General features: G+C 43.0%; 1 long non-coding RNA gene across 1 annotated transcript in view; it reads right to left on the reverse strand.

The window, feature by feature from the left end:
• Positions 1–7,289, reverse strand: part of LOC141048809 (uncharacterized) — a 121,591-nt gene extending 114,302 nt beyond the window's left edge. The window contains exon 1 of the long non-coding RNA XR_012220158.1: positions 7,069–7,289. This is a non-coding gene — a long non-coding RNA (uncharacterized lncRNA). The remainder of the gene's footprint in view (positions 1–7,068) is intronic.
• Between the last annotated feature and the right edge of the window lie 19,680 nt (positions 7,290–26,969).

Below are 26,969 nucleotides of genomic sequence, written 5' to 3' on the forward strand. Positions count from 1 at the left end.
CTTGAATGTGGTTTTGAGCACCTTGAGGGATGCAGTTTTTAGAACGGTGTCACTTTTGGTTATTTTCTGTCATATTGACCCCCGAACCTCACTTCAATTGTTAGGTGGTCAATAAAAAATGGTTTTGTAAATTTTGTTGGAAAAATGAGAAATCGCTGGTCAACTTTTAACCCTTATAACGTCCTAACAAAAAAAGTTTCCAAAATTGTACTTATGTAAACTAGACATGTGAGAAATGTTATCTATTAAATATTTTGTGTGATACGATTCTCTGATTTAAGGGCATAAAAATTAAAAGTTTTAAAATTGCAAAATTTTCTACATTTTTTGCCAAATATCCATTTTTTCATAAATAAAGCAAGTCATATCGAAGAAATTTTACCACTACCATGAAGTACAATACATCATGAAAATAACAATCTCAGAATCAATGGGATCCATTGAAGCGTTCCAGAGCTATAACCTCATAAAGTGACAGTGGTCATAATTGTAAAAATTGGCACGGTCGTTTAGTACAAAATTGTCTCTGTTACTAAGGAGTTAATGACTTGCTGTGATTTTTATTTTTGTTTTGAATGTTCAGTTGGTCTGATTTTTCTCTTTATAGGTATATTTTTTAGTCTATAAACTTCTGACAACGTGTCTCCGAATTTCTAAGCAATACATTTTTTATTTATTTTCAGAAAATGAGAAATGGTCTAAATCATAATCAGTTAGAAACAACAATACTAATGTTTTAACTCAGGAAGAGTTCAGAAATCAATATTTTGTGGAATAGCTATGATTTTTTTATCACAGTTTTCATGTGTCTTGACATGCTTTCCACCAGTCTTTCACACTGCTTTTGGGTGACCTTATGCCACTCCTTGTACAAAAATGTTAGCAGTTCTTTGTTTGATGGCTTGTGACTATCCATCTTCCTCTTGATTACATTCTAGAGGTTTTCAATGGGGTTCAGGTCTGGAGATTGGGCTGGCTATGACGGGGATTTGATGTGAAGGTCCTTCATTCACACATTTTGTCTGATCAGAAGGAATCAACTGTTTTTTCCAGATAACCTTATGCGGCTTGATTCATACATCCTTCGCAAAGATTAGCCTGCTCAATTCCAGCCTTGCTGAAATCTCCAGATGATCACCGATCCTCCACCAAATTTCACAGTGGGTGCAAGACACTGTGGCTTGTACGCCTCTCCAGGTCTCCATCTAACCATTAGATGACCAGGTGTTGGACAAAGCTGAAAATTAGACTCATCAGAGAAGATCTCCTTACTCCAGTACTCTATGGTCCAATCCTTATGGTCTTTGGCAAACTTCAGCCTGGCTCTCCTTTGTTTCTCACTGATGAAAGGCTTTTTTCCAGCTTTACATGTTTTGAGCCCTGCCTCTAGGAGCCTGTTATGAACTGTTCTTGCCATACACTTCACCCCAGCTGCCATTTGCCATTTCTTTTGTAGGTGACTTGATGTCATCCTGCAGTGCTGAGTGACATTCGAAAAAGATGATGGTCATCCCGGTCAGTGGAGAGTTGTTTTCTCCCTCTGCTCGTCTGTAGCTTCGTTGTCCCCATTGTCTGCTGCTTGACCTTGTTGTAATGGACTGCCGTCTTAGAAATGTTAAGGATGGAGGCAACATGACGCTCACTGTATCCCTCTGCTAGTAAAGCAAAAATTGAGAGCAAAAAAATTGAGCTCTTCTTTTCCTCACTCAAAACTTTTGTTTTCAACTCCTTTGGCATGGTTAAAAGTTATTTTTTTCATTCCTATTACTTTTGAGATATTACTAGCACTTGTTTTGCCATCCAGCTTGTCCAATTGCAAGAGGATTGTAAACACCGCAGCAGGGTTTTTTTTTATACCTTCCTTTGTTAAATAAGATTTGGTTCAGGTGATCACCTAATCAGAAGCACATTAAGTAGAATGAGGTGCACTCTGGTTGGAATTCAACTGATACTGGAATGGCTGTCAGACATGTTGAGAAGCTAATTTTTATAAAACTCTGCAGTGGTAATTTTTGCCAGTGCTGTATATATATTTTTAAGTCAAGCTGGAGTGCAGAGTGTAGATTAATGAGAAAAAAATGAACTTTTTGAATTTACCAAATGGCTGCAACGAAACAGTGAAAAATTTAAAGGGGTCTGAATACTTTCCGTACCCACTGTACTAACGTGAAGCACTGTCCCCATTGCTGTTCTGTTCTGCATAGGCTTGAACCCCTCAGTCAGATATTTACAAAGTCTGGCTATGGATACAAGTTCAAGAGTGGAAGCACCAACAGCCACCTTCTCTACATGTATGATATCAAGCTGTATGCGAAAAACGAACGAAACATCAATTCACTGATCCACCTGACAAGGATCTATAGCAAAGACATCGGGATGTCCTTTGGACTGGAGAAGTGCGGTCAGTTGGTAATAAAAAGAGGCAAGGTAGTCAATGGAGTGGAATTACCAGCAGGGCACATAGCAGATGTACAGACATGCTACAAGTACCTCGGCATTCCACAGGGATATGGTAACCATGATTAGGTGGCAAGGAAAGCAGCAACATCCAAATACCATCAAAGGATAAGATAGGTCCTGAAGAGCCAGCTCAATGGATAGAATAAAATCCGTGCCATCAATACATATGCTCTGGCAGTTATCAGATACCCTGCTGGCACAGTGTGCTGTCCAAAAGAAGAGACGAAAGCTTCAGATGTGAAGACACGAAAGCTCATCACAATGCATAGAAGTCTCCACCCTAAGTCTAGCACCCAAAGATTGTATACCAACAGAAAGGAGTGTGGTCGAGGCTTGATAAGCATCCAAGCCACCATCACAGATGAAACAAGGAGTATCCAGGAATACATAAGAAAAATGGCACCAAAACATGAGATGTGGGGGAAAGCCTAAGGCAGCGACAACAGATCTGGAAGGAAGAACAGAAACATGAAGTCCGACAGTGGAGCATTGCAGTGTTGAGGCTGAAGAACTGGCAGTGGAGAATTACATTGTTGAAGCTGACCAACCAACAAAGTTCAGATTATTAGGAAGTGGGTCTCCCACACTGTTTGCCTATGCAGTGAATGCAAGGCCTGCACCAAATTTGGACACAACCCAATACCCCTTGGAAGAGAAGTGAAGGAGGGTCTCCTAAAAATCTGTTCCCATTACAAAGGAGTGGGTCGCCTAAGCTTGTAATGCCCATACAGTAACTATGGGCTGATGAACATTTCCCCCTGGGGGGTATACATCAACATACTGTCTAAAAATTTTGGTTACGGGCATCATAAACACAATTTACAACACTAGTGTGGGTGTTGCATCATGGAGCACGGTCACCCTGGTGATCGGGTGGTGGTGGATGATGATGAGGAGAAGGAGGACAACAGCAAATAGCCAAAATCATGAAGCATATACCCATGTGTGGGTGTGAAGCGGTGCATGGGAATAGACCTCCCAAAAAAGACACTGGATTTGACTTTATGTTACTGTTGCTATCATTCAGTGGTGTAGAGAAGTCAGGCCCAATCCAGCTCTTGTTCATTTTTATAAGAGTCAGCCTGTCAGCATTTTCAGTTGACAGGCGGATGCGCTTATCAGTTATAATTCCACCAGCAGCACTAAAAACCCACTCTGAAAAAACGCTAGTGGCAGGGCAGGCCGGGACCTCCAAGGAATAGAGAGCCAGTTCATGCCACATGAACAGCTTGGATACCCAATAATTATAAGGCATAAAGGAATCACGGAGGACGTTGGTACGGTCAGCAAGGTACTCCCTCCGCATCTTCCCAAACTTTGCACTTTTTGTGAGAGTACCCCATGCCTCAGGGCCAGTGCGATGTGAGGGTCTAGGAAAAGTCTCCCAGAACTTTGCCAATGTTCCCCTGCCTCTGCTGGATTGGAGCTGTGTCTCACCTGTACTCCTTGGTTTTCCAACGTGTGACCTCTGCCGCCAGCATTTTCACATGGGAATTTTTTTAATTATTCTGCAACAAGGGTCCTCAGGTCCTGCACCATTTTAGTTCACCCGTCTGCCTCTGGAATAAGAGATAGAAAGTTCTCCTAGGGTCTAGAAGTGTCACCAACCAGTAAAAACGGTCACCAAAAATTTTGAGAATACGACGGTCACGTGAAAGGAAGTGTAACATAAACTCAGCCATGCGTGCCAGACTGCTGACAGGTAAGAATTCCGTGTCCTTACCAAGAGGGCTGACCATGCTCTCCTCCTCCTCCCTGTCCTCAGGCCATCCACGCTGAACAGACAGCATGACAGTTGTGCTTGTAGTACCGTCTATAGCACATGAAACTAGCTCCTGTTCTTCCTCCACCTCCTCTTCCTTGTCACCAAATCCACATTGGGATGAGATGAGCCTGGGCTGTGTGTATTCACCCTGTATGGTTCCTTGCTCCATCTCATCATGCTCCGCCTGTAATGCATCCTCTTTGATTGTGAGCAGAGATCATTTCCGAGAACAGAGAAGTGGGATTGTGACGCTAATTATGGCGTCATCGCCGCTCATCATCTTGGTGGAGTCCTCAAAGTTTTGGAGGATGGTACATATGTCTGACCTCCATGTCCACTCCTGAGGTCTTATGTATGGAGTCTGAACTGAATACTGATGGCCTTGTTGATGCTGGTAGTCAACTGCCCTCTTGTGTTCACAAACTCTTTCCAACATCTGTAGTGGAGAGTCCCAATGTATGGGGACATCAAACAGTCGGTGAGCCTGAAGCTACAAATGCTGCTGAAACACGACAAGGGTGGCGGAAGCTGTAGCTGACTTTCTAAAATGGGTACACAGGTGGCATACTTTCACGAGCTGATCTGACAGCTCTGGGTAGCTTTTGAGAAACCATTGAACAATATGGTTAAGCACATGGGCCAGGCATGGTATGTGTATGAGCTCGCCTCGCTTCAAAGCCGTCACAAGGTTCCGGCCATTGTCACGCATGACCATGCCTAGCTGTAGGTTCAGCGGTGTCAGCCACAGATCAGGCTGCTCTTTCAGAGCTGTCCACAACTCTTCAACATTGTGTGGTTTGTCACCTAAACATATTAGCTTCAGTATAGCCTGATAACACTGGGATGAGGCAGTGCTGCAGTGCTTCCAGCTTGTGACTGATGTGTTCATTTCAAAGATGGAGGCTGAAGAGGAGGAGGATGTGCAGGAGCTGTAGACTGTGGGGACAACCCTGAATGATGTAGTGCCCAAAATCCTCAGTGTCGGGAGGACGTGTTCCATCCCAAGGTCTGACTGGGTTCCGGCTTCCACTATGTTAATCCAGTGTGCCTTCAGCGAGATGTAACGTCCCTGCTCACAAACACTTGTCCACGTGTCTGTGGTTAGTTGTACTTTCCCAGTAACTGCATTGTTGGGGGTACGGCTAATGTGGGACACGTGCTTGTGTAATGCGGGGACGGCACAACAGAGATTTAGTGGCGGCTGTATACAGAGCACCAAGGGAAGGCCACCGCCATCAGGTTGCGGAAAGCTTCCGTCTCCACAAGCCTAAAAGGCAACATTTCGAGCTCAAGCAGACGAGAAATGTGTGAATTTACTAGTGTGGCTTGTGGGGCCTTGGCTGCGTTTTTGCGCTTGCGTTCTAAGGACTGGGGTATGGACATCAGAACACTGCGCTGGGAAAAGGATGTGGATGTTTGATGATGGTGCTAGTTGAGTGTGTGCAACAACCGGTACAGGGAAGGAGGCATCTTTGCATGCACCATGGACAGGGGATTGGCTTTCACGCACAACAGCAGAAGTGGTGTCACCCGCAGACACTGTTCGTCGACCCTGGGATTCGGCCCATGACCTTACATTTATCCCCAATAAAGCTCATTTGCCATTTATCAGCCTAAGCTTCTGGTTTACATAAATCCTCCCGTAATATAAAATTGTCCTCCTCTGTATTGATTACCCTGCAGAGTTTAGTATCATCTGCAAATATTGAAATTCTACTCTCTATTCCCCTACAAGGTTATTAATAAATGTTAAAATAAAACGGGCCCAATACTGACCCCTGTGGTACCCCACTGCTAACAGTGACCCAGTCCGAGTGTGCTCCATTAATAGCCACCCTTTGTTTCCTATCCCTGGCCAGCTCTTAACCCATTTACACATATTTTTCCCTATCCCCATTGTTCTCATTTTATGTATCAACCTTTTGTGTGGCACCGTATCAAAAGCCACATCTGTAAAAAAAAAAAAAAAGCTGAAGTTGAAAAGAGGATGACTTCTACAAATAGATAATAACCCTAAACACACATCAAAATCCAACAATAGGCTTCTTCAAAAGGTGCAAGCTGAAGGTTTTTTTGAAGGATGACCCAGGAATCAAAAAACTGGAAGGATTTTCCAAGGAAGAATAGATGAAAATCCCACAAAGAAGAATTGAAAGACTCTTGTCTAGCAACAAAAAACGTTTACAAGCTGTGATACCTTCAAAAGAGGGCACTACTAGGTACTAAGCATGCATGGTGCCCAAACTTTTGCATTAGACCATTTTCCTTTTTGTAATTTTTAAAATCTAAAAGATGAAAATATATGAACATATTCTTACCTAAAATGTGTCATCTTTAACATTAAGCCTTTTAGGGTTCATTTTATCTTCAACTTGCTCAACTGTTCACAATAACTGTAACTTTGACCTGGGGTGTCCAAACTTTTACATGCCACTGTATTTTATATACTCCTTTGCAATCCTTCTGTAGGCAGTAAGCAGTCAGCTCTGTATAAGTGTGGCTTAGGGCATTCACTGAGATTAGTCTGGACAGGAAACTGCCTGTCTGTCATTCCCATGTGTTTTACCACTTATTAGTAAAAAGTTAAGTTGACAGTGCTAAACTGCGATTCATGCATGCTCCAACTCGTTTCATAAGCCTATCCTAGAAAGATCCCTCCCTACTTATGAAATAACTACGTTCTAATATTATCATGTATCGTATGTATATGTGGTGTAATATTCACCTACTAATACTAGATTGTAGAAATTAGCTTTGAATTTCCCCAACATGTGCAAAGGCAATGAAGTGGTGTGAAACATGGCATTGATGGCTTTAAAATATAAAAATGGTAGCATACTCACCTACCAGCATCCCCACGAATCCAATGCAGGCAGAGGTCTACACGAACACCGGAAGTGATACCTGAACTGTTCGGGAGCCAAAAGACAGCTGAACGCTGAGATTTTTAGCGAAGGTCAGGTGACTAGAAAAGCAATCATTGGATATTTCTCTGATGACGTGCTCTTCTAGTTATGTGACTGCTGAAGCCAAACACAGGTTACAACAGTACTCTGTGCTTTTTAACTTTAAAGGGAATCTGTCACCCCAAGACACTTTTCACCTATTACTATGGGCATACAGGTAATAAAAATGCTAATCTAGTCTTACCTGTATGCCTCATAGTTGCTGTCTAGATGTGGAGAAATAGACTTTTATTTCATTATGTTAATGATTTCTTTGAGGCTCCGTGGCATGTGGTGCCTGGAAGAAATCCATGCTTCCTTTACTCATTACAATACTACCCCACTCCCATGCACGTCACACTGACCTGTGACGTGCAGTTGTGGTGCTTGAATCCCACATCAGAATCCCGCGCACGCACTCTCCACTTCGACAATCTGTGCCTCTTCCTTCTTTCTATGGGCAATCTGACGCGAGTCACTATAGAAATAATAAGTCCCAACAATGAAGAGAAAGACTACTATAACAGATAGTAATGTAATACTACTTACTGGATACGTAAAGAGAGGTCAAACGATCCGAGGTCAGGTCCAGGAAATGGCGTAGTACAAGAAGGGGTAGTCAGAGACAAAATCCAATTCACGAGCCAGAATCAGGAAAACCAGTAAGGCAATATAGTTTACAGGGAGTAGGCAAAAGAGAAGTCAGGTCACAAGCAAATAGTCTATGTCAAGGACGGGAATAAAGTCAGGCGTAGAGCACAGAGTGATCAGACTTACACAGGCAACAGCAAGTGTACGATGGACACAGAGTGAAGGAGCTAGCATGCTCAAGTAGAAGACTAATAAAGGAAAGTGAACGCAGATGATGCAGCACAAACCCAGCACAACCCCTACACAAAGTAACATATCAGACAGGAACAGAGTGGAGATCGTGACAGTCCAGTTTTTGTGCGCAAGCACACGAGAATGCTGAATACACTGACCATAGAGAGAAGGAAAAGGTACAGATTGTCAAGCGAGTGCAGGGCATACGCATTGGATTCCAGAGTCACAACTGCATATCACAGGTCAGTATGATGTGCATGGAAGGGGGATGACAGTATAATGAAGAGAAGAATGGAGGCAGGGATTTCTTCCAGGCACTGCATGCTCCAGAAGAAATCATTAGCAAAATGAAATAAAAGTCTATTTCTCCACATCTAGACAGCATCTATGAAGCATACAGGTAAGCCGAGATTAACATTTCTGTTACCTGTGTGCCCAGAGTAATAGCTGAAAAGTGTCCCCGAGGGAGATAGATTCCCTTTAAGCAGGGCCGCCATCAGGGCATTACTGCCCTTACTGCTGTATGGGGCCCGGTGAACAGCAGTATAGAAGGGGCCCGCAGGTCATGGGCCCCGCTCCTGTGCTTCTAGTCATTGGGCCCCAAGTGCTGTGCGCTGCGGCCAGGCCTGTGGTGCACACATCAGCAGAGGTGCCACAGCGGCTGATATCAGAGAGCTATAGAAGCGGAAGAGCTGAAGGACCTGTGGTGATGCCATCATTATCACAGGCCTTCACCATTTATCAGCTCCGCCCCCTGATCACCTGACGATGACATCATCACAGGTCCTTCGGCACACACAGCAGCAGCTGCATCTTCACCGCAGGAGCGCAGCCAGGTAAGAAGAAAGATTTTTTAAATTTTATTTTATTATTGAAAGCGGAAATATGTTTCCCCGGCAGGATGGAGACACATCCTGTCCCATCTGTCCTATGATTCTGCCCCATCTGTTTCCATCGTATCCATCCTGCCCCATGATCTTGCACACCGACCTGAAGAATAAAGTCGTCTAATTTATACCGCAGAAGTAAAGGTGTAAAAAATAAAAACAATTTTTCACCTGCTGTTGATTTGTTCATCCTGCCTCCCAAAGAGAGTATTAAGGCCGGGGTCACACTTACGAGTGTGTTGCGAGAAACTTGCAGCAATACCTGGCGCTGCCGCTGGCACTCAGGACCGGAGTGTGCGGCTGCATAGAAATACATGCAGCCGCACACTCCGGTCCCGAGTGCCAGCAGCAGCGCTGGGTATTGATGCGCGAGTTTCTCGCATCACACTCGCAAGTGTGACCCTGGCCTAAGGCTTGCCTCACATTTATCCTGCACTCTATGCTGAGCACTTACATGGAGCTTTCCGTGTAAATCTCTGAAATACTGATTCAAACAAAACCCCATGTTGAAGATTCCCGATAATGAGGCAGATGGAGGCACCGTGGATGCAGTGTGAACTATGATCCAGCAGTGTGTTTCTTTAGGCGTACGTAAAAGTGCCATCGGCCACATTTTTGTACCCTTCTGAAAAGTGGGACACAGGTGAACAGAGGCCAGATGGAGTCCAGAAATTTCTGTTCCCTCATTATAGTGTAAGGATCCTTTGGGGTTTCATCTGAATCACGACACAGAGATTTAGATGGAAACCCTATATAAGTGCTTAGCAAAGAGTGCAGGATAAATGTAATCCTAAATGTTATGTAAAATGATCCCAAGAAAAGCTTCAAATCAATAAAAAAAAAAGCCACCACTCCATCATCTGTCAATAAAAATATAGGGGGCTTTCATGTTACTGGTAGCACAAAGTCTCTGGAAAAGTAACAAAAGAAATTCAGAAAATTCTGAGCTCCAAAATCCAAATGTGCCCCACTTCTGAGCCCCAGTGTGCCTAAACCACATTTAGAATCCACATGGCATTTCAGTAGCAATGACAGACCTCCTAATTTACTGGTGCGTGTCTCCAGAAGAATTAGCTGTGAAAAACGTACTGGTGACTACAATTTGATGGTCAATACTTCGGCAGTTTGCAATTTTCACTCGGCAACACCCACTGCTGCTTGTTTCTGGAAAACACATGGAATCAAAATCAGCATTACACCTGTAGATAAATTCCCAAAGGGGTATAATTTCCAAAATGAGGTCACTTGAGGGAGGATTCTGTTTTTCTAGCACTGTATATGGAATCCGCAAGCTATTCTAGGAAAATCTGCTCTCCAGGAGGCAAACCAGGAGGCTAAGTAGTACTATACAGCCACATATGGGGTATTTCCACATTTGGCAGAAATCGTGTTACAAAATTTGGTGCCAATTTTACTCATTTCTCCAAATGAAAATGTAAAATCTGGAGCTAAAATGACATTTTGGTGGTAAAAATGTAATTATTTTTTCTTCACTACCCAATGGTATAAAATTCTGTGACAAACCTGTGGTGTCAATATGATCACTTCACCTCTAGATTAATTCATCAAGAGGTGTAGTTTGTAAAATGGAGTTAATTATGAAGCGTTGTGCTGTTCTGGCACTTCAGGAACTCTCCCAGTGGGTCATGGCACCAGCAAACCATAACAGTAAAATCTGTACTATAGTGTGGCTGTTGGCAGCAGATTATTCAGGATAATCTACAAGCATGTGACAGAGATTCTTTATTCAGGAACAAGAAGGAACAATATGCTTTACCCCTTTCTGCCATGAGACGTACTATCCCGTCCATGTGTCCTGGGACTTAATTCCCAGGGACGGGATAGTACGTCATAGCGATCAGCGGCTTCCACGTGGTGAGCGCCGCTGATCGCGGCCGGGTGTCAGCTGATTATCACAGCTGACACCCGGCACAATGTGTCAGGGTCGGTCACGGACCGCCCCTGACACGTTAACCCCTTGTACACCGCGATCAAACACGATCGCGGTGTACCGGGCGTTAAAGGGAAGCATCGGCAGGGAGGGGGCTCCCTCCGTGCTTCCCTGAGCCCCCCACGGCAGCGCAATATGCAGCGCTGCTGCGGGGGGCTCTTTCCCTACAGGCCCCCGGATCCAAGATGACGACGGGGACCTTCGGGGACCTTCGCTGATCTGTCACAGTGATCTGTGATGTGACAGATTAGCAATCTGTCACAGGACAGTGATGTCCCACCTGGGACAATATAATAAAGTTAAAAAAAAAAAATGTAAAAATAATTTAAAAATCGCTAAATAAACTAGTAAAAAAAAAAAAATATTCCCCAATAAATTCATTTTTTGAAAATAAAAAAACAAAACAATAAAAGTACACATATTTGGTATCGCCGCATCCATAACGACCCGCCCTATAAAACGGTCCCATTAGTTAACCCCTTTAGCGAACCCCTTAAAAAATAAAAAACGAAGCAGAAAATGATTTATTATCATACCGCCGAACAAAAAGTGCAATAACGCGCGATCAAAAAGACGCATATAAATATCCATGGTACCGCTGAAAACGTCAGCTTGTCCCGCAAAAAACGAGCCACCATACAGCATCATCCACAAAAAAATAAAAACGTTATAGCTCGCAGAATAAAGCGATGCAAAAATAATTATTTTTTATTTAAAATAGTTTTCATTGCATAAAACCGACAAAACATAAAAAAATGACCTAAATGAGGTATTGCTGTAACCGTACTCACCCGAAGAAGAAAACCGCTTTATCAATTTTACCGCATGCGGAATGGTGTAAACGCACCCCCCAAAAGAAATTCATGAAACGCTGGTTTTTGTTCATTCTGCGTCCCAAAAAATCGGAATAAAAAGCGATCAAAAAATGTCACGTGCCCGAAAATGGTACTAATAAAAACGTCAACTCGTCCCGCAGAGAATAAGACCTCACATGACTCGGTGGAAAAATTATAGTACTCAATATGTGGTGATGCAAAAACTATTTTTACAATAAAAAGCGTCTTTTAGCGTGACAGCTGCCAAACATAAAAACAGCCATAAATAGTAAATCAAAACACCCGTTATCACCCCCTTAGGGAAAAATAATAAAACTAAAAGAAAATGTATTTATTTCCATTTTCCCATTAGGGTTAGGGCTAGGGGTTAGGGCTAGGGCTGAGATTAGGGTTAGGGGTGTGTTGGGGTTAGGGTTGGAGTTAGAATTGGGGGTTTCCACTGTTTGGGCACATCAGGTGCTCTCCAAATGCAACATGGCGTCTGATCTCAATTCCAGCCAATTCTGCGTTGAAAAAGTCAAATGGTGCTCCTTCCCTTCCAAGCTCTGTCATGCACTCAAACAGTGTTTTACCCCCACATATAGGGTATCAGTCTACTCAGAACAAATTGTAAAACAACTTTTGGGGTCCAATTTCTCCTGTTACCCTTAGGAAAATAAAAAATTGGGGCAAAAATATCATTTTTGTGGAAAAAAATGATTTCTTATTTTCACGCCCGGGCGTTATAAACTTCTGTGAAGCACTTGGGGGTTCAAAGTGCTCACCACACATCTAGATAAGTTCCATGGGGGGGTCTAGTTTCCAAAATGGGGTCACTTGTGGGGAGTTTCAATAGTTTAGGTACATCAGGGGCTCTCCAAACGCACATGACACCCGCAGACCATTCCATCAAAGTCTGCATTCCAAAATGTCACTAGTTCCCTTCCGAGCCCCGACGTGTGCCCATACAGTAGTTTTCTCTCACATATGAGGTATCAGCGTACTCAGGACAAATTGGACAACTTTTGGGGTCCAATTTCTCCTTGTACCCTTGGGAAAATAAAAAAATTGGTGACTAAAAGATCATGTTTGTGGAAAAAATACGATTTTTTTTATTTTCACGCCCGGGTGTTATAAACTTCTGTGAAGCACTGGGGGGTTCAAAGTGCTCACCACACATCTAAATAAGTTCCTTGGGGGTCTAGTTTCCAAAATGGTCTCATTTGTTGGGGGTTTCTACTGTTTTGGTACATCAGGGGCTTTCCAAACGCGACATGGTGTCCGATCACAATTCCAGCCAAAAACGTCAAATGGCGCTGCTTCCCTTCCGAGCTCTGCCATGTGCCCAAATAGTGGTTTACCCCCACATATGGGGTATCAGTGCACTCAGGACAAATTGCACAATGACTTTTAGGGTCCTTTTACCCTTTGAAAAATAAGAATTGAGGGTGAAAAGATCACTTTTTTGGAAAAAATATGATTTTTTAATTGTGCCGCTGTACGTTATAAACTTCTGTGAAGCCCTTGTGGGTTCAAAGTTCTCACCACATATCTAGATAAGTTCCTTGGGGGGTCTAGTTTCCAAAATGGGGTCACTTGTGGGGGGTTTCTACTGTTTAGGTACATCAGGGGCTCTCCAAACGCGACATGGCATCCGATCTGAATTCCAGCCAATTTTGCATTGGAAAAAAGTCAACCGGCGCCCCTTCCCTTCTGAGCTCTGCCATGCGCCGAAATAGTGGTTCCTCCCCAAATTTCAGGTATCAGCGTACTCAGGACAAATTGCTCAATAACGTTTGCGTCCAATTTCTCCAGTTACCCTTGGTAAAATAAAAAAATTGAACCTGAAGTATTTTTTTTGTGAAAAAAAGTTAAATGTTCATTTTTTTTTTTTTTAAATATTCAAAAAATTCCTGTGACGCACCTAAAGGGTTAATAAACTTCTAAAATGTGGATTTTGAGCACCTTAAGGGATGCAGTTTTTAGAATGGTGTCACTTTTGGGTATTTTCCATCATATAGACCCCGCAAAGTGGCATCAAATGTGATGTGGTCCGTAAAAATAAAATGGTGTTGCAAAAATGAGAAATCGCTGGTCAATTTTTAACTCTTATAACTTCCTAACAAAAAAAAATTTTGGTTCCAAAATTGTGCTGATGTAAAGTAAACGTGGGAAATGTTACTTATCAAATTTTTTGTGTGCCGTATCTCTGTGATTTAAGGGCATAAAAATTCAAAGTTGGAAAATTGCGAAATTTTCAAAATTTTCGCCAAATTTCCATTTATTTCACAAATAAACGCAAGTTATATGAATGAAATTTTACCACTAACATGAAGTACAATATGTCACGAGAAAACAATGTCAGAATCACCGGGATCCATGGAAGCATTGCAGAGTTATTACCTCATAAAGGGACAGTGGTCAGAATTGTAAAAATTGGCCTGGTCATGAACGTGCAAACCACCCTTGGGGCTTAAGGGGTTAAAAGATCAGGAATAAATCTTTTGTGTGTCTCTATCTGTGCAGCATCTACAGCAGGCTGCTTCTCTCATACACAGACACAAGAAAACAGGAAATACAGTCACGTGCTCTCCCTGTGTGAGCCTCTGGGAGTTTTTCTTACCTTTATAAACAGCATACAAATCTAGCAACTAAACACTCATAGACAGGAATGGAGTTGATGCACCAAACATATTCCAATACTCCCAATCAACATCTACTTGTCCTGTTAGTCCTATTGTGGTTCTGAAGTCCACAAACTTGGCTCTTGATAATGGTTTTGTCATACTATCAGCTGTCATCTTGTCCGACTCGCAATAAACAAACTCGAGTACACCATGTTCCACTAAGTCACGTAAGTGGTGATGTTTTACATTAATGTGTTTAATCCTTGCACTAATCTTCTCACTGCTGGCAAGTTTAATGCATCCTTGGTTGTCCTCATAGATAACTGGAGGTTGAGCTAATGGCTTGCCGAAACCTTCCAAAAGTTGTTTCAACCAAATTACTTCTTGACTTACAAAAGCAGTAGACATACAGTGGGGAAAAAAGTATTTAGTCAGTCACCAATTGTGCAAGTTCTCCCACTTAAAAAGATTAGAGAGGCCTGTAATTGACATCATAGGTAGACCACAACTAAGAGAGTCAAAATGAGAAAACAAATCCAGAAAATCACCTTGTCTGATTTGGCAAGATTTATTTTTCAAATTATGGTGGAAAATAAGTATTTGGTCACTTAAAAACATGCAAGATTTCTGGCTCTCACAGACCTGTAACTTCTTCTTTAACCCTACAATGTGGATTGGGGGGCCTTTTAGGCCCCGATGCTTACTTTTTTGCTATTATCTGCAAAATTACTTTAGTTAGAATTATGAAACTCTAGGTAATCCTCAATTATGTCGTTGTTGGTAATATCCAGTTGTTCATATAATTTTTTTTTTATAAGCATTTTGGTGTAACAATGTTTTTTTGGAGAAATCCACATCTGTATGGAATGGGGGCCTTTTAGGGCCCTGCTATTTTTATCATGTACTCAGGAGTGTTTTTTGTCTCAAGTTACTTTATTTGTAGTTAGGGTTGCTGGTGGAGGGGCCGGGATGTGGATCATGCCATATGAGGAGGTTATATGATTTTGGGAGAGAGTGATAAGGCCATGACATCATCTTAGGTTCTTCTGAACACAGTAATGAGCTGTGTAGAGAGTACTGAGGTATTCGCTGTGAGCTAATTGCTGAAGGACCTGTGATGATATGATGTTGAGAGGAAGTCAAGTGACGCCTATTCTTGAAGGACCTTTGCCATGAACTTGTAATGCCTCACATAATGGAGCGAAGCAACATGAAATGCTTGCCAAAACAAACTAAAGAAGCAATGAAATGGTGTGGCGTACAGTTTAAGGATATTCCAGGGCTAGGAGAAAGAAAACGAAATTGCTGTTTCATTTGACAAAAGAAACTTAGAGAGGAAAACTGAGCGATATTGTACAACTTGTGGGGAAAATGTCTGTAAATAATATTCTTCAGAAAAGATGACATGTGAAAATTGTTTGGAAGACCAATAAAATTGAAAAGAGCTAGAAAAGAAATGTAGCTGCAGCTAGTTTACTCTAGATTTATATATCTTTTTGTGCTTTTCATATCTTTGTTCGAAATTTGGAAAAAAAATGTTTTTGGGTGTTTTCTGCAAAAAATTATAATTAAAATGTTGTGCATTATTCATATCTTATTTTGCAATTTTGAAATAAACTTGTGAGTTTCTCCATATGAGTTGCACGGGGGTCTAAAAGGCCTCCATTACGTATAAGTGTAGATTTGTGACGTCACGCATGCTAGGTTTAAGAGGCTCCTCTGTCTGCCACTCATTACCTGTAGTAATGGCACCTGTTTGAACTTGTTATCAGTATAAGAGACACCTGTCCACAACTTCAAACAGTCACACTCCAAACTCCACTATGGTGAAGACAAAAGAGCAAAGTTATCTAAGAACACAAATCTCCAAGCTTGCCCAAACTTTAGCATCAGTACATTTTCCTTTTTGTAATTTAAAAAAAAAAATAAAAAAAAATAATATATATATATATATATATATATACACACACATATATATATATATATATATATATATATATATATATATATATATATATATATATATATATATATATATATATATATACACACACACACACACACACATACAGCTCTGGCAAAAATTAAGAGACCACTGCAAAATGTTCAGTTTGTCTGATTTTTCTCTTTATAGGTATGTTTTTGAGTAAAATGTAAATTGCTTTTTTATTCTATAAACTACTGATGTGTCTGAATTTCCGAGCATTACATTTTGTATTTTCATAAAATGAGAAATGGTCAAAAGAACAAAAAAATGCAGTCCTTGCAGACCTCAAATAATGCTAAGAAAAAAAGTTCATAATCATTTAGAAAAAACAATACTAATGTTTTAACTCGGAAAGAGTTCAGAAATCAATATTTTGTGCGAGTACCGCAAGGCGAACCCATATGACACACGTGACCCTGGATACACCGCCTCCAGTTGGGCGAATTTAAATAATAAGACGTGCAGCTGGATACATCGCCTCCACCTGGCGAATTTAGGTATTACACGTATTTATACAATAGTCTGGAAACCCCGCCTCCAGTAAGGCGAATTTAAATAATAAAGGGGAACCTGGGTAACATTAACAATGGTGGGCCCTGCGATAAGGAATAGGGACGTGGAGACCTCCTGCACTCCCCTGAGCCAGAGTCCCTGCACTCCTAACGTTCCCTATGCTGGTTCCGCACCGGGCGACGCACCGGAACCTTAAAACCCTGACTCGCCCTGACCCTAAACCCTCACTAGGGAATTGGTCGGTGCGGAAACTAATCCCACCACTGCACTAAACACACATGAGGAAAAATGACAATACAGGGGAAACACCACTTAGCTTTGCTCTGTTGCGTACGCTCCTAGCAACAGAGCCCACCACCTGCGTGCATATTCTCCTCCACCCGGATCCATCACCATAACCGGATCCACCACCACAGTGCAGCCTTGGAGCAGAGTCCACCACCAGTTGCAGCTGCCCAGTAAACAGAGTCCCAAAGATGAGTCCAGCTTCTGCCAAAAAGTCCAGCAGGCTTGAGTCCAGTTTTCAGTAACCAAGTCCAGCATGCTGAGTGCAACTCTCACCAAAGTCGCCACTCCACCAAGCCATGCAAGCACTTCCTGCTGACACCATAAACTGCGACTCCACCACACCATGCCAGCCCTTCTTGCAGACCACATCGTAGAACTCCACCAATCCATGCCAGCACTCCCTGCAGACTCAACCCCTCTGGCTGGGCTGCCCAGGACTCTTGTTCAGCTCCTTCATCACCCAGGCTTGCTTCCCAAATGACGAACTCACAATATCACCACCAGTGATTGAACACACCTGACTCTCTTTTATAGAGCCTCACACCTGATTTGTAATACGTGCACATTAAAACTAAAGTGTAATACCATTCACCACCACCGGGGCAACTTAGAATGAACGACACCACGTGTAATAATTCTAATGGCCACCGGGGGCAATCACACCACTTTGGCACCAAGCCAAAGGAAAAAAAAGTTAACTTTGTCCATTTACTTGTCAGATCCACCTTGGATCATGACAGATTTGATGTGATGGTCCTTCATCCACACATTGATTGACCTGTGTGACATGGCACATTGTCCTGCTGGAAAAAACAGCCCTTAGAGTTGGGGACCATTGCCTGAGCAGAGTAAATCAACTGTTTTTCCAGGATAACCTTGTATGCGGCTTGATTCATACGTCCTTTGCAAAGATTAACCTACCCAATTCTAGCATTGCCAAAGCATCCCCAGATTATCACTGATCCTCCATCAAATTTCACAGTGGGTGCAAGACACTGTGCCTTGTGCACCTCTCCAGGTCTCCGGCTAACCAATAGATGACCAGGTGTTGGGCAAAGCTGAAAATTAGACTCATCAGAGATCACCTTACTCCAGTTCTCTATGGTCCAATCCTTATGGTATTTGGCAAACTTCAGCCTGGCTTTCCTTTGTTTCTCATTGATGAAAGGCTTTTTTATAGCTTTACATGACTTGAGCCCTGCCTATAGGAGCCTGTTAAACTGTTCTTGCCATGCACTTCACCCTAGCTGCCATTTGCCATTCCTTTTTTAGGTCACTTGATATCATCCTGCGGTTGCTGAGTAACATTCGAATAGGATGACGGTCATCCTGGTCAGTGGAGCGTTGTTTTCATCCTCTGCCGGTCTTTAGCTTTGTTGTCCCCAATGTCTGCTGCTTGACCTTGTTGTAATGGACTGCGGTCTTAGAAATTTTAAGGATGGAGACAACATGATGCTAACTGTATCCCTCTGCTAAAAAAAAGCCAGAATTTAGCTCTTCTTTTCCTCACTCAGAGGATTTGGTTCAGGTGAACACCTAATCAGAAGCACATGAAGTAGAATGAGGTGTATTCTGTTTGGAATTCAACTGACACTGGAATGGAATGGCTGTCAGATATGTTGAGAAGCTGATTTTTATAAAACTGGGCAGTGGTCTCTTAATTTTTGCCAGAGCTGTATATGTATGTGTGTATATATATATATATATATATATATATATATTAAAAAATCAGTCTCCTCCGCAGCACAGTGAAATTAATTTCTCCATCTCCTCAGCTGCTGGCATCGGCAGGAATTGCAGAATTGCACTGCGCTTGGATATCACACACAACCATAGACTTATATGGCTGCTTGCGATCCGAATTCAGCATGCTACAATTTTTTTCCTGTCCTATCGCAATCCGATCAAAGCAGGAAAAAAATGCAATTGACTACAGAACTATAGCATTAAATTGGAACAAATGACATTCGATCTTTAATCGGATTGCATTAGTCCGATTTAATCACAATTGGGAGTGAGCCCTAATACTCACCTTATGTAGTTTTCATAAAATGACATCTTCTGTGCTTCGGGATGAGACATATGGGGCAGGTTCTTTTTCTCATTCTCCTCTCCTCACCAGTCTCCTCTGCTTCTTGTGCAGGTCATTGATTATGTTGCTGACCTCCTTTTTAAAATCCTGCGCCGCCCACATAATGGTGATAGGTTATGTGAGTAACTCACAGGTGCTCTGGTGCATATGATCGTAGTACGGGCTGCAATGTCAGGTCCAGCCATGAGGCTCCTGACTCAAACTCAACAACCTCATATATCCATGTGTTATCCAATTTTCTTGTATAATTTTTTTTAAGCTTTCATTAACTGAATACACCACCACCAAAAAAAAATTGTAGCTAAACATTGCATATGTGAATATTCACAGTTCAAGTACTATATCCTACTAATAAACGTGATCAAACACAAACTAAGAAATATTATTCAATAAAAAACAATTTTATTAATACATCAAGGTAAAAAACAAAAAAAATCACTTAAAAAAGATGTATAGAAGGGAGAAGGCCATACACAAAGGGAATTTCACAGTGAAACGTATAGAGAGTGGGTATAATAAAATTACTGTTATTTTTCCTAAACAAAATTATAATTTTGCATATAGATATAGCAGAAGGGTCAATAAGTACACAGAGAAAAATACCAAGTGGCTTGATACTTTGGAAGTATAAAAAGAAACCTCAGAAAATATCAAACAGACATACAATATAAGCAGGGAATAACACAGGATAGGAAATCCCAAAACTCCATGCTGCTCAATGAAATCCATTTTTCCAACACCCATAAATTGCAAATCCAATACAAATTGATGCCTCCCTTTTTATTTCCAGACCGATGGCATATAAACCCGCCCACAGACTATAATGGTTAGTGTTTTATCCGTGATAAACACATCTGCATGAGTCCAAAATAAATTGCAGGATGAGGGAATATCATAGATAACACATTTACATGAGCCCTAAGCAAATGGCAAGGGGGAGTCGTACACAGCTCCCAAGAGTGGAGAGGGAAAACCATCTAGGGTCTCAGGGAGGCTAGTGAGAACTGGCTATAGAAGAGAAGGGAGCGCACAAAGAGGAAATAAGTGCAAGATAGAAGCTGTTCTATGAAATGTAAGCAAGTGAAGACAGTGTTTCAATATACACACAGAACTTACAGTATCTCACAAAAGTGAGTACAACCCTCAAATTTTTGCAAATATTTTATTGTATATCTTGTCATGGTACAACACTGAAGATATGACACTTTGAAACAAAGTCAGCGTACAGCTCGTATAACAGTGAAAATTTGGTGTGCCCTCTAATTAACTCAACACAGCCATTCATGTCTAAACCGCTGACAACAAAAGTGAGTACACCCTTAAATGAAAATGGACAAATTGTGCCAAATTAGCCATTTTTCCTCAGCGATATCATTTGTCTCATTAGTTTTACAAGGTCTCAGGTGTGAATGGGGAACTGGTGTCTTAAATTTGGTGTTATCGCTCTCAGACTCTCATACAGGTTACTGGAATTTCAACATGTTACCTCATGGCAAAGAACTCTCTGAGGATCTGAAAAGAAGAATTGTTGCTGTATATAAAAGTGACATAGGCTATAAGAAAATTGTGAACACCCTAAAACTGAGCTGCAGCACGGTGGCCAAGACCATACAGGGGTCTATCAAGACAGGTTCCATTCTGATCTGGCTTCACCATGGTCGACCAAAGAAGTTGAGTGCACATGGTCAACATCATATCCAGAGGTTTTCTTTTCAAAATAGACTTATGAGTGCTGCCAGCATTGCTACAGAGTTTAAAGGGGTTGGGATCAGCCTGTCAGCGCTCAGACCATACACTGCACACTACATCAAATTGGTGTGCATTACTGTTATCCCAGAAGGAAGCCTCTACTAAAGATGATGCATAAGAAATCCTGCAAACACTTTGCTGAAGACAAGCAGACTGATGACATGGATTACTGGAAACACGTCCTGTGGTCTGATTAGACCTTGCTAAACTTATTTGGTTCAGATGGTGTCAAGTGTGTTTGGTGGCAACCAGGTGAGGAGTACAAAGACAAGTGTCAAGCATGGTGTCATGGTTTGATGCTGCATGAGTGCTACCAGCTGTAGGGAGCTACAGTTCCCTGAGGGAACCATGAATGCCAATATGTACTGTGACACACAGAAGCAGAGAATGATCCCCTCCATTCGGAAATTGTGCCGCAGGGCAGTATTCCAACATGGTAACGACCCCAAACACACATACAAAACGACCACTGCCTTGCTAAAGAAACTGAAGGTAAAGGTGCTGGACTGGCCAAGCATGTCTCCAGACCTACAAAGAAGATGGAGGAGTGCAATGTTTTTAACATCCACCAACTCCGTGATGTTGTCATAGAGGGATATAAGTGGATTTCAGTGGCAACCTGTGAAGATCTAGTGAACTACAGTGCCTTGTGAAAGTATTCGGCCACCTGGAACTTTTCAACCTTTTCCCACATATCATGCTTCAAACATAAAAATACCAAATGTAAATTTTTGGTTAAGAATCAACAATTGGGACACAATTGTGAAGCTGAACGAAATGTACTGGTTATTTTAATTTTTTGTGGAAATTCAAAAACTGAAAAGTGGGGAGTACAATATTATTTGGCCCCTTTACTTTCAGTGCAGCAAACTCACTGCAGAAGTTCACTGTGGATCTCTGAATGATCCAAAGTTGTTCTAAATGACTAATGACGATAAATATAATCCACCTGTGTGTAATCAAGTTTACGTAAAAATGCACCTACTCTGTGATAGTCTTAGGGTTCTGTTTGATGCACAGAGAGCATCATGAAGACCAAGGAACACAACAGGCAGGTCCGTGATACTGTTGTGGAGAAGTTTAAAGCCGGATTTGGATACAAAATTATTTCCAAAACTTTAAACATCCCAAGGAGCACTGTGCAAGCGATCATATTGAAATGGAAGGAGTATCATACCACTGCAAATCTACCAAGACCCGGCCGCCCCTCTAAACTTTCATCTCAAACAAGGAGAAGATTGATCAACGATGAAGCCAAGAGGCCCATGATCACTCTGGATGAACTGCAGAGATCTACAGCTGAGATGGGACAGTCTGTCCATAGAACAACAATCAGTCGTACACTGCACAAATCTGGCCTTTATGGAAGAGTGGCAAGAAGAAAACAATTTCTCAAAGATATCCAGAAAAAGTGTCATTTAAAGTTTGCAACAAGCCACCTAGGAGACACACTAAACATATGGAAGAAGGTGCTCTGGTCAGATGAAACCAAAATCGAACTTTCTGGCAACAATGCCAAACGATATGTTTGGCGTAAAGGCAACACAGCTCATCACCCTGAACACACCATCTCCACTGTCAAACATGGTGGTGGCAGCATCATGGTTTGGGCCTGCTTCTCTTCAGCAGGGACAGGGAAGCTGGTTAAAATTGAAGGGAAGATGGATGGAGCCAAATACAGGACCATTCTAGAAGAAAACCTGTTGGAGTCTGCAAAAGACCTAAGACTGGGACAGAGATTTGTCTTCCAACAAGACAGTGATCCCAAACATAAAGCAATATCTACAATGGAATGTTTCACAAATAAACGTATCCAGGTGTTAGAATGGCCAAGTCAAAGTCCAGGCCTGAATCCAATCGAGAATCTGTGGAAAGAGCTGAAAACTGCTGTTCAAAAAGGATCTCCATCAAACCTCACTGAGCTTGAGCTGTTTGCCAAGGAAGAATGGGCAAGAATTTCAGTCTCTCGATGTAAAAAAACTGATAGACATACCCCAAGTGACTTGCAGCTGTAATCGCAGCAAAAGGTGGCGCAACAAAGTATTAAGTTAAAGGGGCCGAATAATATTGCACGCCCCACTTTTCAGTTTTTGAATTTCCACAAAAATTTTAAATAACCAATAAATTTCGTTCAACTTCACAATTGTGTCCCACATGTTGTTGATTCTTCACCAAAAATTTACATTTGGTGTTTTTATGTTTGAAGCATGATATGTGGGAAAAGGTTGAAAAGTTCCAGGGGGACGAATACTTTCGCAAGGCACTGTACATGACCAAGAAAGCTAAAGCAGTGCTTGAAAATAATTGTGGCTACACAGAATATTGAAACTCTGGACATAATTTGGCCATTTTCACTTTGTTGCCAGCGGTCTAGACATTAATGGCTGTGTGTTGAGTTATTTAGAGGGCACACACCAAATTTATACTGTTACGCAAGCTGAATTCCGACTACCTCACATTTTATCAACGTGTCATATCTTCACTATCATTCAATAAAAATGTATAATAAAATGTTTACAAAAATGTGAGGTGTGTACTCACTTTTGTGAGATACTATACATCCAACTTTTATTACTGGGAGAGACACTTCCAAACTGATAACATGTGATATTTGGGTCACTATGCTAACTGCAAATGAGGAAGTCTGAAAAAAAATGAAGAAATGAAGATTGAAGACTGAAAAATTACATTGACTAAAGGTAACAACTAAAACGTAAAATTACTTTTTTCCCATATCAGATAAGTCACTATGCATAAAAGTATTGTTTGCTTGTAAAATATGAATTGAAAATTATTTCTTAGTATCCTTAGAATATTTTCATATAAAACTACTGATGTGTGGGTACGTAAACTGTGACACACCTTCAGCTGAACAAGAAACAAATAATGAACAGACAAACAGTGATTATATGGTTCTCAACAAAATAGGCGACTTAATGTCTTTGAGGTTTCATACTTATTTTGCTAGACCTATTTTATACTGATTAGTAAATGGAAATCAAGAACTTTGACTTTAAGATTTCTTCACAATTCCTTTGAATGCACATTTGTTTTTCCAGCTGATTCTCTTTTAAGGCTGCTGACAGGGCCAAGAATATAAAACCTAAATCTGTTTTATGAGCAGAAGATGGGTGGGACTACTTCATCGATACTAATAAAGCAGTACTTAGATTTGGATCTCCACCCCATCCCACTGCATTGAGGACACTATTTATCATGCTATATTTGTGTTAGGCGTCAGGTTACTGTCGCTGCACAGCGGGAATCCCGAGCCTTACTTCCGGCGGTCTCCCATTCCTCTCCAGCCGCAGAGGAGCGCGCTCTTCCCTGACCAGCTCCGTGGGTTTGCTTGCTGCTGCCACCTCTGGCACAGCTATGGTAATGCATGCTGCTCAGCAGCGAGATTCTCCAGGGACTAAGTCCCCATGTCGGGCCACTGAGCATGCCCGTGGAGTGATCTCCCATTGGAGATCAAGGGTCACGTGCTCAGGTCCTGCTCGTGTTCGGATTGGCCCATCCGAGAAGCTAGGAAGGTCCCGGACGCTCGTGGCTATAAAAGGTTCGCATGGCTGCTCAGCAATGTGCTAGGATAGCCTGTATTTTCAGACTATAAGGAGTAGTGTATGCACGTATGAATGTCTCTGGTGACTGACTCATTATGAAACCCCTACCCTTGGTACGCATGTGTTGTGCAGCCTAGACTGCTAGCGCCCAGGCTTAGGCGTATGTCAGAGTTTGAGTCAGGCATTAGCCATCATCAGTGACTCGGCACGCCTCAGTGCCCCGTGCTCCACACTCCAAAGTCAGCGTCTATAGCGGCGCTCGTGGCAGCAATGCCGCTCGCTCATTGGGCGTAGAAGGACTCTAACCCCGTGTCCTTGGGGTAGAGTTCTGTGGCCGCTTGCTGTGTGCTCTTTGGCCGGGCTCTGTGAGTTAAACAGGCCCCGGCATCCACGTTCAGCGGCTGTGCGGCTCTGTGAAGTAACAGAGTCCACTCCTGTTGACATTGGGTGACGTAACCCATGTGTGACTGTTTTTACGCCGCTCTATTCTTCCGCCATTACCTAGCAGCAGTGTACCACCTCTGCACGGCGGACCCCGGGCTGCGAACGCACCTATTATTTTATAATTTGTTGCGTTCCGCCAGTCCTAACATTATCCTAGAGCCAGGGTCTGGCTAGTAATGGCGGACAAACAGCGACTGCTGCAGTACATCTGGCAGCTGCAGGGCAGGTTGGCGGCTCTCGAGCGTCCAGTCTCAGCTGTCTCCCGTGTGACCACTGCCATCTCTGCCCCGACTTTGTCCCGCCTCCCACTGCCCGAGAAGTTCTCGGGTGATAGTGCCTCTTGTAGGGGTTTTGTGAGCCAGTGCTCGATACAGCTGGAGCTGCTGGCAGCACGATTCCCCTCCGAGTGGGACAAAGTGGGATTTATTATTTCCCTCTTGTCGGGCAGGGCTTTGGAGTGGGCCACACCGCTTTGGGAGCGTGGTGGTCACGTGGTGCAGAGTGCCTCTCGGTTCTTGGACACTCTGAAGCATGTCTTCCTGGGACTGCGAGTCACCCATGACACCGCGCTCCGGCTGCTGGCATTGTCACAGGGTTCGTCCATGGTCAGCCACTTTGCAATCCAGTTCCGGACACTGGCCTCGGAGTTAGAGTGGCCAGATAAGGTCCTCATTCCGGCATTCTGGAGAGGTTTGGCTGGCCATTTGAAGGACGCTCTGGCCACCAGGGAGATTCCTTGCTACACTGGAGGAGCTTATCACCGTCTCCACCCGTATAGACCTTCGCTTTGCCGAGCGAAGGTTGGAGCAGTCCCAGTGTAGGCAGAGGTTTAGGTTGGCACCCAGTTTTGCTAAACCTCTAGAATCTCCCGATCGGGCGTCTGAGCGTCAGCGGGCTTCCCGCGAGGGATCCAGGCCCCGGACCGCTCGAGCCCCTGTGATCTGTCATGGTTGCCGGCAGTCCGGTCACTTTGCCAACCAGTGCCCACAGCGGCTGGGAAGACGCTCACCCCTAGTGGCCGTAGGAGGCGGCTCACTAGAATCCACGGCGTTTTCCTCCAAGTTGTCCTTAAAGGGGACACTTGGGTTTGGTTCTTCCACTCTGGCGGTGGAGGTTTGCGTGGATTCCGGAGCGGAGGGCAATTTTATGTCATCTGCCTTCACTCAACGGCACGCAATACCACTGCTTATGATGTCAAAGCCAGTCACCGTCACAGTAGTGAATGGCACGACTCTGCCCTCACAGATTACCCACCAAACCGCTCCACTGTTACTTTCGGTGTCTCCATCTCATCAGGAGACGATATCCCTCCTCGACCCTCCTCGAGGGTATCGACCAGGTTCTTCTAGGGGTCCCCTGGTTGCAGTATCACTCTCCCCATATAGAGTGGTCCTCGGGGAGAATTCTTGGTTGGAGTAAGTCATGTGAGGGTAGATGTCTGAGGGAATGCATCCAGGTTGCCTCCACCAGGACCCCGCAGATCTTTTCTCGCTTCACAAATACTATCGACAGTTTGCGGACGTGTTCTCCAAAAAGGCGGCGGAGACACTTCCACCGCATCGCCCCTATGACTGTCCTATTGACCTCTTGCCTGGTGCTGAGCCTCCCTGGGGTCGAGTCTATCCCCTATCTCTCCCGGAGACAGAGGCCATGTTTCAATACATCAGGGAGAATCTGGCAAGAGGATTCATTAGGAAGTCAGTGTCACCAGAGGGGGCCGGATTCTTCGTCCAGAAGAAGAGTGGGGAACTACGTCCTTGCATCGATTACAGGGGTCTTAACTCCATCACCGTTAAGAATAAGTATCCTCTACCGCTGATATCGGAGCTGTTTGATAGGCTATGGGGAGCGAGAGTGTTTACCAAACTTGATCTGCGGGGAGGCTTACAACCTGATTCGCATCCATGATGGGGACGAATGGAAGACAGCATTTAACACCAGAGACGGGCACTATGAATATCTGGTGATGCCCCTCGTCCCGAGCTTTACTTCCAGCAGTCTCCCATTCCTCTCCAGCCGCAGAGGAAGTTGTTCAGCAAACTCTTTGGTCCTGGCGCT

This window comes from Dendrobates tinctorius, unplaced genomic scaffold (assembly GCF_039654945.1).
Source record: "Dendrobates tinctorius isolate UK_male_01 unplaced genomic scaffold, ASM3965494v1 ptg000011l, whole genome shotgun sequence".
Classification (NCBI taxonomy): Eukaryota; Metazoa; Chordata; class Amphibia; order Anura; family Dendrobatidae; genus Dendrobates; species Dendrobates tinctorius.